Genomic DNA, 15,417 nt, shown 5'->3' on the forward strand with positions numbered 1-15,417 from the left:
GCTAATAAAGAACTGTTATACTCTACTCATCCTCAGCTACCCAAAACATAACAAATACGATTTTATTTTTTTTAACTCAGGGTTTTAAATTGCTAGTAATAGGGAAAAATATTTAGCTGTAATTTTTTTCACAATGGAATTTCCAAAAAGCCTCATTTTGAAAAAGAACGGCCAGTTCTAAGCAACTTTTCAGTTACTCTTCATTATTATTTTTTTTATAGTTATATGTTTGTCTTCTTCTTTCCAGCTTTCAAATGTTAATTTAAAAGTGAACCTACAAGGCGTACTGAGAGAATCAGAAAACGACCTGCATGGACCCAGGACTATGTGATGTGATTAATGTATATTATTGCTTTAAGATGCATTGTTGTTGTTTATTAAATTTGCCAAAATTCTTTCCTACTATAGGGGGAATATGTGGGGTTTATACAAATGGCCTGTAGATGTCACTGTGCTCAGACTTATACTGTGCATACTTCCTGACAGCTTAAAAGTGAAAGTTACTGTTGTGTAATGGCTGCATGACTCAAAACATAACACAAACATTGCAAGTTTTATTGGGGAAAAGAGACTGGTGTTCCATCTTGTGCATTTGTCACAAGGCAAATATTAATAACACGCGCCAGATGCTGCACATTAAAAATAGTTGATTAAACAGTATTTTTGGTTGGGTGGATCTGACTCTGTCCCATCGATTTTTAAAGGTCAGTCAGTGAAAATTCCCCCACACTGTGGCGTTAACCATACGACCCCTTACTGTATGTGTCAAACTATTTATTTTTGTCAGTATTCCGAGACATGCCGCTAACCGCGTGGAGAATATTTGATTTAAATAAATATAATGAAACTATCCATATGATGAAAACACAAGGTAAAGGAGGAACGGAGTTAACGACCCTAACAAAATATAATTAGCACGTCTGCTGCCTGTGACAGGTCACGTCTGTTTGATATACATTTCTGGATCATGTCAGTCATTTCCTCCCTATTTATGGAAATGGACTGCTCCATAGTCTCCTAACCTGAATTTTAGGGTTGTGCTATTGGTCTTCATTCTAGGGATGCACCGAATACACTATTTTGGATTCGGCCGAACCTCTGAATTCTTCGAGAAAGATCCAGCCAAATACCGAACCGAATCCGAATCTTAGGGGTGGGAAGGGGAAAACTTTTTTTACTTCCTTGTTTTGTGACAAAAAGTAACGCGATTTCACTCCCGCCCCTAATTTGCATATGCAAATTAGGATTCGTATTCTGTTCGCCGGTCAGAAGGATTCGGCCGAATCCGAATCCTGCTGAAAAAGCCAGAATCCTGGCCGAATCCCGAACCGAATCCTGGATTCAGTGCATCCCTACTTCATTCTGTTGCTGTTGTTTATGTTAAACTGGGCCCATTTATGAACACTGGGCAAAGTTGCACCTATAGCAACCAATCAGATATTTGCTTTATGTGACCCACCAAGATTGTTTGTGCTTTTCGGGCATGAGAAATCTTTAATGAATCCCCGCCCAGGTTTCCTAACTCATGCTGGGTTTCCTGCCAAAAAAGTTTGTCAATCTTTCTCTGAATGGGCTTTTGGAACAATAAATACTTTGGCATCCAACATCAGAATGGGGGTCCAGGGCCCACCATGTTACCTCCTTAGGGGCACCCACACCCCTGACCCCCAAGCGCAACCCCCATTCCCCAGCTGCAACCCCCCTCCGACATCCCAGTACCTTGTTTTTTCTTATTGCTGCCCCTATCAGGGCCAGTGGGGGAGGTCAGGGAGCAATGCCCATTTTTTCAGTGTCCCGCCAGCCCAGTCTGAGCCTGTTGGCACCTAAAAGCTGCCAAAAATTCAGAGTTTCATTATAAAATGCTCAAGCCAAAAAGCACAAGCAATCTTAAATGGACCCCTAATTGTTCTAACTGAAGCCGACTGAAAAACCACTGACAGTTTGCTGTGTGTTACTGCCCAGGTACAGATTAGAAATACCAGTTCTGGTCCCTACTGGTGAGTTGTGTTACAGTACCAGCTGTGAACTCTCCACAAATAGGGGGTACAAACATAATTGTTGCTTGGAGACTCCTATCTGGAGTTCTCATTTAGGGAATACAGCTGTGGAGTAGGGGCAGTACCTGGAGTCCTTTTGAGTCAATGTATTGCGAGAGAATGTGTATTTTCCACAGTACGTTTCTATATATCCAAGTGTAGAAGAAAGAAACCATTTTTGGCTCAGCATCAGTGTAGCTCATGTTCTGGAACAGCGCAAGCTATGACCCGTGGGGGATGAACTAGGGTCATGTAAGATTCCATGTCACCAACCTGTGCGTCACAGAACCTCTAAATTTATATGGAAAAAGTTCACAAGCAGTTTGTCAGCCAATGGACATTTGTACACTAGACATCCCTTACATGAGTCCCTCCCAGGCTCAACTGGTCACTCAAGATAAAGTAGAGAAATAGAAAATGCCTCTGCCTTAACCTAATACTGTACAGTCTGAGGAAATATATATGGCAGACCAGACCCGTCTGCGTAAATACAAATATACAGAGAAGGAATGTTCTGGGCACACAATAAGCTATACCCTCATACTGTACTGTCTAAGGGAATCAATATGGCACCCCCTCCTCCCATATGTATAAATACAAATATACAGAGAAGGAATGTTCTGGGCACACAATAAGCTATACCCTCATACTGTACTGTCTAAGGCAGTGATCCCCAACCAGTAGCTCGTGAGCAACATGTTGCTCTCTAACCCCTTGGATGTTGCTCCCAGTGGCCTCAAAGCAGGTGCTTATTTTTGAATTCCAGGCTTGGAGGCAAGTTTTGGTTGTAGAAAAACCAGGTGCACTGCAAAACAGAACCTCAATGTAGGTTGACAATCCACATAGGGGCTACCAATTACCCAATCACAGCCCTTATTTGGAACCCCAAGAAAATTTTTCATGTCTGTGTTGCTCCCCAAATCCTTTTACTTCTCAGTGTTGCTCATGGGTTCAAAAGGTTGGGGATCCCTGGTCTAAGGGAATCAATATGGCACCTCCTCCCATATGTATAAATACAAATATACAGAGAAGGAATGTTCTGGGCACACAATAAGCTATACCCTCATACTGTACTGTCTAAGGGAATCAATATGGCACCTCTCTCCTCCCATATATATAAATACAAATATACAGAGAAGGAATGTTCTGGGCACACAATAAGCTATACCCTCATACTGTACTGTCTAAGGGAATCAATATGACACCTCCTCCCATATGTATAAATACAAATATACAGAGAAGGAATGTTCTGGGCACACAATAAGCTATACCCTCATACTGTACTGTCTAAGGGAATCAATATGGCACCTCTCTCCTCCCATATATATAAATACAAATATACAGAGAAGGAATGTTCTGGGCACACAATAAGCTATACCCTCATACTGTACTGTCTAAGGGAATCAATATGACAGACCAGACCAACTGTAGGTATATCAATACAAATATGGTGTAGGAATGTTCTGGGCACACAATAACCTATAAGCTTATATTTTACACCTTTGTCAGAGGAAATTCATGACCATACAATTCAATGAACACATATTTCCTCTAAATGTTAACATTTCCTAATGGAATATATATATAAAAAAAATGACAACCTCATTCTATAAACAATCATATTGTTTTAATCAATGGCTTATGAGGGCAGAGGTTTTTCTCTTAGCTTCTTTGTTTGCAGGACAATCTGGGTTTCGCCAACACTCGATTCTAGTAACAAAACAGAACTATATTTTCAAGTCCATTGATATTTTTTTGCAGTTCCCATGTTCCCTCATGCCTTTCAACACATGCGGCTCTGCAATCAATCAACAGCTTTTTCTGTAACGAATGTTGCCTTTGTCCATGTGGTTTTAGAGTATGTGATTGTTTATGTTCTAATATTTTTGTATGGTTGTCCAAAGCACATGTCCAAGTTTATAGTGGAAGTTCAACTGAGAATGAACTCTGAGCATGCTGTAGACAGTAGTAGTATTATTATCTTTTGCTATTACTCGTTTTACTTTGTGTGTGGGTTATAGCTATGAACACAATATGAATTACAGTTTTTTATTGGCCAAAATTGTGGCATGATCGCTAAAGGACAGAAGAAAAAGGAGAGATAAATGTAATTAGATGTAAAATATAAAGCTAATATTAATTCTCACATTAAATAATAATTACAAGAAGGAGTTTTTGAATGAGAACAGTGAGTAGAACATGGGGAAGTAGCAGGAGAAGGGCACTGGGAAGGAAGGTTCTAGTGCACAGAGAACAGAAAAGGAAGATGAGGGTTCTAGTTCAAAGAGAAAGGACAAGGAAGAGGAGGGTTCTAGTGCACAGAGACCAGAGAAGGTAGAAAAGGGTTCTAGCTCAAAGAGAATGGAGAAGGAAGAGGAGGGTTCTAGTGCACAGAGACCAGAGAAGGTAGAGAAGGGTTCTAGTACACAGAGAATGGAGAAGGAAGATGGTTCTAGTGCACAGAGAACAGAGAAGAATGAGGAGAGTTCTAGTGCACAGAGAACAGAAAAGGAAGGTTCTAGAGGGAATGGAGAAGGAAGAGGAAGGTTCTACCACAAAGAGAATGAAGAAGGAAGAGGATCTGGTGCACAAAAAATAGAAATGAAAAAGGATGATTCTAGTGCACAAAGAACAGAGAAGGAACCAGAAGGTTCTAGCACTCAGAGAACAGAGGTAGAACGTAAAAGGAAATAGAAGCAAGCACAGAGCTTTGTGAGTTAGAGCAGAGGATGGGCGAGCACATTAAGGACTTTTATATATATCAAGCTAGAAATTGTGTATGCTTTAATATTGTTCACAAAGTTGCATGCACCTATACACATTTCATGAAGCTTGCTCCTAGCGCTCATGCACTGCAACAGGCTGTTTTGATAAGTGGCATTTTATTGTCCAGTACATGGATGCAAGGAAGCCCTAGAATTAACAACTTCTTTGAGGATTCCTATTGTGTCATGCAACTGACTTGCACCCATAGGCAAAGAATAAAATATAATTTTAATGCTATAACTAATACCATTTGTCAACAATGTAATTTAGCTCATTCATTTTGGTTTTATAAAAATGAGGTTCTTCGTTCTCACTTGGATAATTATGTTTCATCATGTCGGACACAACACATTGAAGTTTGAATATTTGATTATTTTGGTAAAATTTGGCAACAATTTTTGGATCTGACAGATTTTCTTACTTCAGTACCTTAAAGGGGTTATTCATTTATCAAATGTATCTCGTATTTTTAATAAAACAAGCTCAATCAAACTCCCATCCACGATTTTATCTTATAAAATAATGAGAAAAAGTCGGGTCGGGAAAAAACTTGATAATATCCAGCGAAAACCCAAATCGTACAAATTTTTCAGATTTGATGCTCAAGTCACTCGATTTTTTTTGGGTTGTCGTCTAAAACCCAGAATTTTTCCAGATTATTGACCGAAACCAAGTGCAGATCATGATATCTTAAAATTGTAAAAAATATAAGTGAGGCCCAGCACAAAGCCATTGCTTGGAGCTCCCTAAAAAGCTTTGAATTGGGCTTGGTGAGGGTTAACAATGTACAATAAACATTTGCATTCTGAGATGACTTATTTCAGATACAGTACATGGAGTCATCACAATCCTTGAATCAACTGAACTGAAGCTGAATAAACATTTTTGGGGTTTAACTCATCAGGCAAACTTTGGTTTAATTTTCCTTTGTATGACGAAAAATTCTGATTTGTTTAAGTCTTGAACAACATATCGTTTTCAAACAAATCTGATTTGTATCTGTGGATCCAATCATCTGGAATTGTTCATTTAGACGTTTCTGTCCTGAAACCACCAAAGAGATTTCATCTATTATCTAGTCAATGATGGAAGTACTGCATTACCAACAGAGAGCAGACCCTGAACAGAAACAGCTTGGCCTCGAGTGTGATATTGGCTAAAACATTTCAGATGTCACTCGAGAGCATTCACAATTCTTCCTCTGGAATTTAGAAAGAGAAAACATAAGGGAGCTTGCCGGCGATGAGAGCACAATGGGGGTCATTTATTCTGGAGGCACAGCTCAAAATGCCACCTCTGTGCTGTCATGGTTTGTAGATTTTATTAAACCAAGGCTCCACTAGTTGATAATGTCTTACTTCATGGCTTTGCCCACACCACAAACCCCTAGTGGCCAATTATATGTCTGCATGTAAATAAAGCAACCACTCACTAAATGGGCATCTTTGGGGTGACACTAAGAGCACACGGTGTCAATGACCTTAGCAACCAGAGAGTGACTTGAATGACTTATTTGTTGTTTATTTGGCTGTGTTTTCTATTTCATACCTGGAACCATGGCAATGTCTCTTCTGCAGGCCAGGGAACTGTCAACCTGAGTAACCCCTCTCACTCGTGACTGTTCCCCTGTCTAAAGCTCAGAGTTACTGCTGATTTTATCCAATATTATATTTATATTATATAAATAATATATTTATCCATACGTAGTATGTAAATAAATTAGAACTAATTTCATTTTTGTGTGACTGATGGTGAAGCTTTCCTGTCTGAGATGACTTTAGGGCTGGGTGATATTAACTCATGTTACTATATTCTAGGGCAGGGATCCCCAACATTTTTTATGAGTCACATGAAAAAAGTCCAGGTGGGTGCCAAATCAGGGCTGTCATTAGGTATTTACTAGCCTCTATGTGGCTTGGCAGTCTTCATGAGGCTCTACTTAAGAGTACACCTGGTTTTAAGGCAACCAAAACTTGCCCCCGAGTCAGGAATTCTAAAATAAGCACCTGCTTTGAGGCCACTGGGAGCAACATTCAAGCAACATGTTGCTCACGAGCCACTGGTTGGGGATCACTGTTCTAGGGAATCCAGGAGTTGGTTCACCCCAACTGTCCCTAATATGCATATGTAAATTAGGGTTTGGATTTGGTACCGGGGTATTAAGAGGTTGGATACTTAAACAATCCATCTACATATGAGGGTATTGTGGGATTGTAAATTAATTTGACCCTGCATTTGTCTTCAAGTGTGTTCTGGGGTTTTAATACATGAAAATGACACTGTACATAAACTACCATGTGTTATGGGGACATTATAGATCGACAGCAAAGCCATAGGTTTTAACAGCATCAGACTTGGGGGGTCCAGGGCCCGCCAGGGCTGTCATCTTTGAGGCCCACTGTGCCACAACCCCCCTCCGCCCCCTCTTCTGCTGCATGTCACCTATGTTGTTTTCTCTTTTAGCAGCAGTGGGGGCAGCATCCAGGGGTTCAGTGGGAGTGGTGTCCCACCAACCTGAGTTTTAGGCCAGTTAACTGGCCATAATTTTCATTTTCAATGTCCCTTGACTTTTTTGTCCATAGAAATGGTACTGGGGTTGTAAGATAACAAACTGCTCCAGGGTTGGACTGGGGGCCCAGGGCCTACCAGTATTGATGTCTCAGGGCCCCCACGAGTCCCGACCTTGCTGCAAATGCACCTCAGGTCCCCAGTTGCAGCACCCTTTGGCATTACCCGCCACCCCTCCCCCCACACATGCATGCACGTACCTGGTTTTGCCGTGACCGGGGACGGAAACAGAGACACACCAGCAAGAGCAAGGAGTGGGTCTGGGCTAGTGGGGCCCACCAGAGCCTAAGCCCACCGGGTATTTTCCTGCCGGCCCTGTCTGACCCTGAACTGCTCTAAAGTACATTTCCATTATATTATAGGAAGAATATTTTCCATGGTCATTCTCTTCAATTGTGTTGAAAGGGTGCAGAGAACATATTTGCATTGGAAACGCTCCATACAGTAGATTTGGTACATTGTGTCCCCTCTACGTTCAGTTTTCATTTGTCCAATAATCTTGTTCTCCTCATGCAGTGTGACCAGATATTTATGTGAGACTGAATTTTTTCTTTTTTTGGAAACAAAGTATTTCTGAAGCAACTCTTTGAGAACCAACGACTTCTCATACTTTAATAGCCAATGACTTGTTGAACCGCAGTATTTTTAGTTGTGCTCTGACTCATCCCGCCTGGACATTTGCACTTGTTGGAAACAGGGTGAAAACAAGGCATCCGTATCTGATGCCAAGGTGGTTTGCAACCAACATTTATGGCTTTAGAAAACAGCTTGAAATTACAGGGAGAATTTAGTGGCCAACATTCTTGAGAAGTTTGTTAATCCAAGTCAGCATTAATCCAATTGAGCTCGGAGGAATAAAAGAATTCTGCAGTGGAAACTGAATTCAAACAATGTTGTGAATGCCGTTTAAACATTTTTTTTTCATTATAACCGCAGGCTTATGAGATAATTGATAGTTGTAAGGAACATGAAGTCTACACAAGTCTAAAGGGATCACGAATGGTGAACAACCATACTGTGCGCTGACAGATTAAAGGACTTATCTGGATCTCAGATAAACAGACTTGAGAAGTTTTATTTGGTTGTTGCTTATACCATTATTAAAACATGAGGTTGCAGATATTTATGGTGGAAAAGTCTCCGACCTGCACTCATTTGCACTTGTGAACACTGGAAAAACATTAATAGGTCTTAATAAAGATAGAAAATGTAATTGCCACAAATAGGTCATGTCAGGGGCTTCTCTTATCTAGGCTTTGTGTCTACAGAATCATGTTCAAATAGAATGATGGTTAAGTGGTTTATATGGGATGTTCCTCAAGTCATATCTAGGTGGGTTTCCAGTGACGAATACAGTTATACCATGTGACGTGCAAAGATAATAATGGGTGAATTGAAGGGTCCTGAAACAAATTGTGTATTTAAGGGTTTCCTCATATCTAACGGAATAAATTCGTGAAACGGCCGTGAAAATTCGCGGCAAAAATTCACCGGCTTCAAAAAAAAATTTCCGGAAAAACGGACGCCGGGATCAAAAACGGGCGCCGGCGTCAAAAACGCGCGAAATTCACGAATTTTTCAGCTAGGGAAATGGCGCAAATTCGCCCATCACTAGACACATGCTAATAGAATGCTGGGGAAGTGGGAGGGGCCTGTAACAAGTTGTTTATATGAGGTGTCCCTCACACTTTGATAGGTTTTTCCATCACTGATTCTATTATCTATTATCCTCATATCTAGGTGGCTTTCTCCATCACTGATTCAGTTATACCATGGGACACATGTAGTGATGGGCGAATTTATTCGCCAGGCGTGAATTTGTGGTGAATTTGCGCGATTCGCCTCCAGCGAATAAATTCGTGAAACGGCCGTGAAAATTCGCGGCAATAATTCGCCGGCTTCAAAAAAAAATTTTTCCGGAAAAACGGACGCCGGCATCAAAAACGGGCGCCGGGCTCAAAAATGGGCGCCGGCGTCAAAAAAACGGGCGCCGGCGTCAAAAACGAGACGCCGGTGCCGTTTCGCAAATTTTCGCCGTTTCGCGAATTTCGCGCGAAATTCACAAATTTTTCGGCAAAGCGAAATGACGCAAATTCGCGCATCACTAGACACATGCAAATAGAATGCTGGGGAAGTGGGAGGGGCCTGTAACAAGTTGTTTATATGAGGTGTCCCTCACACTTTGGTAGGTTTTTCCATCACTGATTCTATTATACCATGTGACACATGCAAGTAGAGTAATGGGAATGTGGGTGGGTCCTGACTTAAGGTGTTCTTCATATCTACATGGGTTTTTCCTTCACCAATTCAGTTATACCATGTGTACAATAAACAAACAAGTGGTTTATTTGGAGTGTTACGTCTTTTAAAATAATTGACTCTGACACAAAGCTGCATGTAGAGAGACAGATTGTAAGAGAGGGATAGTGAAGGGAATCTACAGAAATGGGAGGAAAAAAATTAATTAAATTACAATTTAATTTTAATCTAATTGTATTAATAAAGTTTTTTTTATTTTAAATTAACAATGACTATTGTACCATTACTGTACTGTACCATTTTTACATTCTATTGAATAGTGTTCGATTCAAACTAAACATGAATACTGAATGAATGAATGAATGTCAGACTCATTTCTCTAGAAGCCAGCTCTAGGGGTTGAAGCGGGTGCCCTTCATTCCAGATTTAAACACTCAAATCTATTATGCACCCGGTTACCTTGTGATTTATATGTTACTCCCTGGGTTGTATAATATGGCTTTCTAAGGAAACAGATCTGTGGAAATTAGTTTTTTATGGACATCAAAGAAAGTTTGAATAAAAGTGCCCTAACAGGATAAAAAATTGGATGATTAAAATACCATAAAATCACCATAAATTCTAGTTAATACTACAGTCTGGTAGCATTTCATCTCTCTAACAACGGCCATATGGACTGGGAAGCCACTATTTCACAAAATACTTATCATCTATGCCCACTGAAATAAAAGTGGTTGTCGATCATTGTATTTGTGTAGTGAGTTCATTTTGAGCAGATATATCTGTGGCTGTGTATTTATTTAATAAGGTGAGCTGAGGGGGAGTAGTAGAAAGTGTCAGCGTTGTGTTCTTGGGAAACAGGTGTGCTCTGAAATAACATGAGAAAAACACCAGAGATCTATAAGAAGGTGGGGTCACAAACTCCCTGGTCTAGAACCAGGGACCTGAGGTATTCTGGGCTGGCTGATGCTCCTCTGGGTTGAGCCACAGGAGGCAGTGTGGTTGGTGCTTAGGAGAATATAAAATTCTGTGTATACTGTGTCCCCCGGGAGCAACCCCTGACTTGGATTGGTTTTTAAGCTAGCCTTGATCACTACTACCCTGGCCTTGAAGCAGAGCCATCTGCTTGGCTGTAAGAGCAGTTCTGATATGGATTCTAACTCTTTGTGAGTTCAGAATCAACGGAGCTTGTGTCCAATATAGTTTGTATATTATCTCAAGTGGTCTCTCAAGTGGTATCCACTGATATTCTATGACAGTGGATAACGTCAATTACTTTTCCCCCATCTGTGTTCGACTATAATCTAGCTGCAGCCAATAGTCCAATTCTCCTTGTCCTTGTTCTCCTCTGGTTGTGTCTCCCTGGTTTGTGACCCCTGGTTTGTTATTGCTTGTCTGCCATCTGCCCCAATCCAGTACCTGTTTCACAGGCACTGTGCCTAAACCTAGTTTTCTGCCAGGCCCTGATATATTTTTTTCTGTTAAGGTCCCTGTCGTTTGTTCTTTTTGTCATTACTTTTGCTCAAAGTGCCCCTTTATTGAACCATTGCCTGTGGCTGGATTGTAGGTAGTTACTGGATCAGTTACCAAGAAACACTGACATTGATATTATGCGCCAAGCCTCAAACACACTGCCTCCTGTGGCTAAACCTAGAGGAGCAGAGGACAGAATACCTCGGGTCCCTGGTTTTCTTTATCTCCTGATGGCTGCTGCCTCTCAATGACTTACAAGGCCAACCTCAATCCTGCCTTGCAATTCCTCAATAATGGACAAGGTAGTCGCTAGTGATGAGCTAAATTGGCTCATTTAGCTTTGCTAAAACTTTGTGAAACCATGGAATATTTCAGAAAACACTAAAGTTTGCCAAATTGCAGTGGCAAAGCCAATGGTAAGGCAAAAAGGGGACTGCCAATTGACAATTTCTTCCAAATACAACACCAGACGGCAGTTTAGTCAGATGATCTGGGTTCCCATGTATTTGGTTGTGTAATGAAAGGGGTGCACAATAATGATATCACAAATTCCCCTGTGCAAATGTACAGAGCGAAAAGGTTGTTCATCCCAAGTAGGCACAACTCATTGTACAACATTCTAAGAGTGGAAAGACTTGTGCCTATAAACAGAAGGCTAAACTCTACAGTGGCAGATACATTGTGGGCAGAAATGGTACATTGTGCCTATATGTGGCACTTTGCACTTTGCCTCATTTGATACATATGTAGTTTTTGGAAACACATAATTAATTTTTAGCTTTATTAGCTACAGTATTCTCCTCTTCAAAGGGGTCTGTTCAAAGCTCAACTGCCAAGACTTTGAATAGCACAAATTAGCACAATTACATAATACAGAATCAGGTAGAAAAATAAGAAAAATACTCCAACTTTAAGAACAAAAAAAGAAAAAAGTAAAGGTTCGAAGGAAAGCAATGTCAAAAAGGCCCTTATGCTTCTGCTCCGGAAAACATACTCACACAGGGAATCCACGCGGAATTCACAGCCGGCCTGACCCCAGGAAAATAGGCTGTGATTTGTAGTCTGCACCTGAGTTATACATTTATTTTATGAACCGGCCCATAAATCATTGCTCTTCCATGAAAAAGAGAGAGCCAGCAGAAAAACAAATAGAAGTTGCATTGCTTACCTTTCCCGGTGACAGTTCTCTCACTGAACTCCACAGGGACAGGAGAAAGAAACCAACATTTTCTCCTCGCCCATCTCAGCGTTGGAGTGAGCTTTGACGCCTATGGTTTGTAACGTAAACACTCGGAGGAAATTTATCTTAGATTCAATAATAAGCGTAACCTTTCCATTAAACAAACACAAATCCTGGTAAGAGTTCCGAGCCTGACGGCAGGCAGATATCATGCTGTTTCACTGGTTTCGACGTTAAATAGTTCACAGAAAACCTGAATCCCTGACCAACCACATGTAGACACAACCCAAGACTTTGACAGCTCCCTTCAGAGCCTTTTTTTTAGTTTGAACACATTGAAGGCAAAGCAGTTCTTTCAACCGTCTAATCCCAGTCTGTAATTTGCTTTATTTCATATTTATTTTCCTTTTTTTCTCTTGCTTTGATTGCCCTTTCATGAGTGATCATTGATATTATAGGAATGGGAAGTTCTGGCTTAAAGAAAACATTATAAGGCTTGATTTCCGTTATTAGGCACATGACAAGGCTATACTTGTGCTATTGTGTACTACACAATCTGCGGAAGGGAGCCTTGTACCTAATACGTCCCTTGACCAGGTAGTTAGTAGAGGGATCACATTGGTTTTTGTGCCTATAGACATGTACTGTCACGTCAGTTGACTTAATTAAAGTACAAGGGAAGGTAGAATCACTAGGTGGTGCCAAGTTGTCAGACACACCCCAGTGATTTAAGTCACTTACTTCAGACCCCTGGCCCCAGGTATTTCTCTTCTCAGTGCTTCTAATAGTCTCTACTCATGCTCAATGCTGTGGCACCTTTACATTTTTGGAAGAAAAGCACCAACCAGGGGTTTTGAAAGAAGCAACTAGAATCACTTGGGGGTGCCTAACAATGTCACTGAGTGAGTCTTCTTTTTCTTTTCCTTGAACCACTCATGAACCAGCCATTCCCAATTTACTGGTGCATTTGTGTCTATGGATAAAGCAACGTTTTCTGTAAATGTTGTATTGCAATGGCATCAAAGCTTCAAAAATTCGGGCAGAAGTAAAGTAGATGTCAATAAAGTAGAAGGTGTCTTTAAGATGATTGACTTGTATTATAGTTGGGTCCTGCGATAGACATGGTTACTTTTCTAAGTTGCAAAACCAAAGTTTATTGTAAGAAAATACTCATCGGGTCTTTTGATCAAAAAGGATGGAAGAAGTTCTCAATCAAGAAGTCTCATTATGACGTTCTCAATAAATAGAGCAACCTGAGTGAAACCAGGTAAAGTTGTAGCTATGTCTAAGTAATACCAGAATTATATATCTTTAAAGAACTAGCAGCTGCCCTATAGCTGTTGTCAGTAAGAGCTGTGTTTTTGTAGATAACATGAGGTATCCATTTGCATTATTTTAATTTATTTTTTCTTTATCTGGAAGTTATAACATATCAACCATCGCACATTTTTAAAGAAAGGTCAATCAGCAGCTGGACAGCTCCCAACCTCCTAACATTCCCCCAGATACTTCCCTGATATCTTGAGAACTATGAAGTTTATATTCTACAAAATGCTAGACCAAGATTCAGAGTAGATCAGAGTATTACAATGATCACTACACACCTAAGAATATATGTGTGGAATAACAACCTTTTATGTTTAATGTATGTTGGATAAAAGTACACAAGCACCAAAGTATGTTGTTGGATTGTGGGAGGATACTGGAGCAAACCAATGCAAATATGATATAGCTCAGAAAACTCATGCAGGCAGTGCAATGATAATAGTGAACCCCATGATCCCAGTGGCTTGCCATAGAGACACCTGGTAGTGCTGTTCTGAGCTCCTGCTCCTCCTCTTCTATATATAGAGCCACACTTACCCCCCCCCCACGATAATGTCACAAAAGGGGCGGGGTGAGCGCATGAGTATAAAAAAGAATGCCGGAAGCAGGAAGATAGCAGTGTAAGGTCGTGGGTGGGGAGAGCAGGAAGAAGAGCTCAACCTGATCCACAAAAGGGTGTGCTGAGGTCAGTCTGAACCTGCCCGACATCACTATCAGTGTGGGACCCTTGCAAAAATCCTATTAAGAGCTGATATTCACATTATACTGGAAAAAATTAAATACAGTCGTACCTTTCCCATCGACTTGACCTTCAAACCTCTGCTGCCTGATGAGTTCTATCATCAATCAAAGCTTTATCAAAGACTCCTATAAGAGTCCTCATAAACTTTACAATGCTGTGTTCAACAGAAGAGTTTGGAATTTCTTTATATAACCTACAAATAAGTTCCCAGGAGCATCAACCTTTATAGCAGCTATTTAGGATTTCAGGATTTTTTTTTTTTGTAATAAGAGCCATATGATGTATTTCCACGTAAGGCATTATCTCAGTGCTTCTGATGTTGAACCTACATATGTAACCAATGTTACTTCTATCATCTTTATCTCAAATGGAAAGTACTTCAAGGGGAGAATGACACCAAGAGGTGAAATTGTTGAGAAAACTTTTGCACATGTTGTTGGCTTAGAGTAACCTTTTGAACGCTAGGCATCTCTAGTGCTATGGTCAGCATGTTGCACTGAAAATACTCCTTTGGCTTTGCTTCAGGGGACAAGGGTTGTAACACCACAGTAGAAACAATATTTTTTCTCTTCTTGCCCAAATCTTTACTCTGCCCGACAACCCACCCATTTATTACAAAAATAAGGGGCCAATTAATCAAAAAAAATAATAAAACATTCTTTCCAACAACCTTATGGACCAGTTCTTCCCCACCCCATTAAATTGTAAATCCCCCCCCCAACACTTGCCTACTTTATTCCTTTTTTTGTACTGTGTAGGCAAAGTTAAGGCTGACATTTCCATAATGGTTCCTCCGTTTCTGTTCTCTACATACTTACTTTGAACCTCAAAGTCATTCATTCTCAGCATCTCCATCAGTACCCAGTGCTCCCATACTTGTGATGCTCTAGTGCAGGGATCCCCAACCTTTTTTTACCCGTGAGACACATTCGGATGTAAAAGTAGTTGGGGAGCAATACTAGCATGAAAAAGTCACTTGGGGTGCCAAATAAGGGCAGTGATTGGCTATTTGGTAGCCCCTATGAGGACTGGCAGCCTACAGGAGGCTCTGCTTGGCACTATACTTA

Source organism: Xenopus laevis, chromosome 1L (assembly GCF_017654675.1).
Source record: "Xenopus laevis strain J_2021 chromosome 1L, Xenopus_laevis_v10.1, whole genome shotgun sequence".
In the NCBI taxonomy this organism is placed as follows: Eukaryota; Metazoa; Chordata; class Amphibia; order Anura; family Pipidae; genus Xenopus; species Xenopus laevis.